Below are 2,500 nucleotides of genomic sequence, written 5' to 3' on the forward strand. Positions count from 1 at the left end.
AAAGGGAGAGCAGGCTGGTGACGCAACGAGGAACCCGACCGTAATCGACGCCAAGGGTTGCTATAGCGAGGTCGCCTCCCGGAGCATCCCTCCCTGACGCGCCCTTAGTATCCGCACTTTCTCCCCGACGCCCAATGATCGAGAGGGACTTCCTTCAACGACGCCTCTCCGAGCCAGCGCGGAAAACAAACTCATTTCACATTAATCACTCAAAGGAACAGCCATAAAAAGAATGACAGCGCGGGCAATTAAATCAAGCGTAGGCGTCGAGGTCGAAGCGAGCGCCCTTTTCCCTTGCTCGGCGAGGACGACGAAGGGCGGCCACGCGTCACGGGCTTGAAATATAGCTGACAAATAGGCTTTGCTCCTGCGAGACGTTGGTATTCATGAGCGGTGTCTCTCCCGCGGGCGTGATAGGGGCATTTTAGCCCTCTGACATTGCCCTAACTGCACCCCGGCCGCCCTCCCGCCCTCAACCCGAGGAAAAGGCGAGCGCTATGGTGGATAAAGGGATGCTTGTGATCCTGCTTCTGTTATCACGAACACTAATTCAAAAGTGATGATTATCGGGATTGTGCCGGTCAAGATCAGGCAAATTTGCAGTTTCTTTCAGCTGAAAAGTACATGTTATATATTACAAGATAGCGGAAAATCGGTGCATTTTAAGACACTTTCTTTGCCAATAAAAAAAATATTCTATATGAGTCACATAACTGGGTCTATATGGGTCTACAAGAGCAAACGAAGCTCTGCAGTTTCTATGCTTGACAAAGAATTTCGCAGAGGTATCCAGACTTCACGACACAGCAGTCAAAATTACGAAGCACCTAGTCACAACGGGCAGCCTGACTGGGCTGATGAAAGGTAACGCGACGTACGGTTATTTCTTCATTTATTGTATGGCTTGAAATTAGATCTAAATAGTTTTGAGCTGCAGCTGACATATCATCGTCGTTTATCTTGTCTTACACGACGTTCCGAAAGTATAACAAAACAGGATCCAAGGGGACAAGTTCGCTCCAATATTTATGTGAGCAATAATCTCAACGTATTTTAAAAGCTGCTGATGCTGTTGTACTTCACCGGCGATTGAACATATGATCACATTATTTGAAATAATTTTGACTGCCATTGCACGCAGGTCAGATATGAGTGATGACTGACAAGGGAGCAGAAGAAGGAGAAGAGGTGGAAGAAGAAGAAGAAAACATTGATACCGAAGCAAGATGGATGCTCCGCCGTCTTAAGGGATCACATTGAAATGCAAATTGCAACGAGTTACAAGAGTTCATGTTGAAGGCGCCTTCAAGCACGCTCCAGTGAGCCCAAGGGTGTCTTCTCCCATCCGTTCCTCTTCATTCACCTTCCTCCCTCATCGTAACGCTGCATTCACTTATCTCTTGTCATGGCCATCACATTTCACCTTCGCGATTTTCTTCTTTCTTTTCTCGGTCATTTCTTCGCAGCTGTTCCAGCCATGTTCGTTTATCTTTATATTTTACTTACAATGTTTCCCTCTTTGCATTCCTGATTCCCTTCGCCGCTGCAATACTCCCCCATTTGCATCTGTCTCCCACATTCGTCCTCCATCTCCATCTTTTCCGTCGCATCTCCCTCCATTTCCATCACCTCCACCGCCTCCATCTCCATCACCTCAGCCAGACGTCACCTTCGTCTCCCATTATATTCCCCGACCATATTCATCACCCCCCCCCCCCCCGCCACCTCGCCGGCTATTTCCCTTCTCGCAGACGCCGGAGCCGCATCAGCAAAGCTGGCAGGTCATCTGAGGAACCATCAGAGGGCTCACAAATAGATTCATCTCGCACACTGTCTGTACTTACCTTTCTCTTCGACTCCAATGGTTTCTTCTCGCCGCCAGATAAATGAGATAATGTGAGTATTTAGCTATTTGATTATGTTTCTCCCGAGTCGACAGCAAATGATTAATGGCAAGAGGAAACGAGCCCTTCCGAGCGAATGGCTCCGAAGCTTCAATCGCTTCGAAGGCGGCCTCATCTCTGTGTCCAAAGGCAAGCAAAACAAGGCGAGGTTATTCCCGAGTCGAAAGACCACCTTGGAAATATAACCCTTCTCCCTCTCTAAACCTCCGGCCTTCTAAGGAGCTCGCAAAACTACCGTCAAAGGCCTCGGGAGGGCGGGAAAAAAGCGAGCTCCTTTGTTTACATAACAGTGACCGCCGTACAATGGCGGATACTTTGCACACGGCGGCCTCGTGTTTTAGTCTCAGGTCACGCGCTGGTGAGAAACTCCGTTTTATGGGTGGTCCCCGAGTACTTATGACCCGCTTATTAGGGCATTGAGGAGCGAATGAGTTTGTTGCAATTTAGGGATTCGTGTAAGCGCTTAGGGGGGATGGGCCGGCCCGCGGATTTGGGAGGGAACATAATCGCGGTCGTTGGGGAGAAGACACGGATGATTATGTCTTTTATGATAGATCTGCCGTGGGCGGGGGGTGGCTCCGGTGGGGAGGGGGGGG

This window comes from Penaeus vannamei, chromosome 8 (assembly GCF_042767895.1).
Source record: "Penaeus vannamei isolate JL-2024 chromosome 8, ASM4276789v1, whole genome shotgun sequence".
Taxonomy (NCBI): domain Eukaryota; kingdom Metazoa; phylum Arthropoda; class Malacostraca; order Decapoda; family Penaeidae; genus Penaeus; species Penaeus vannamei.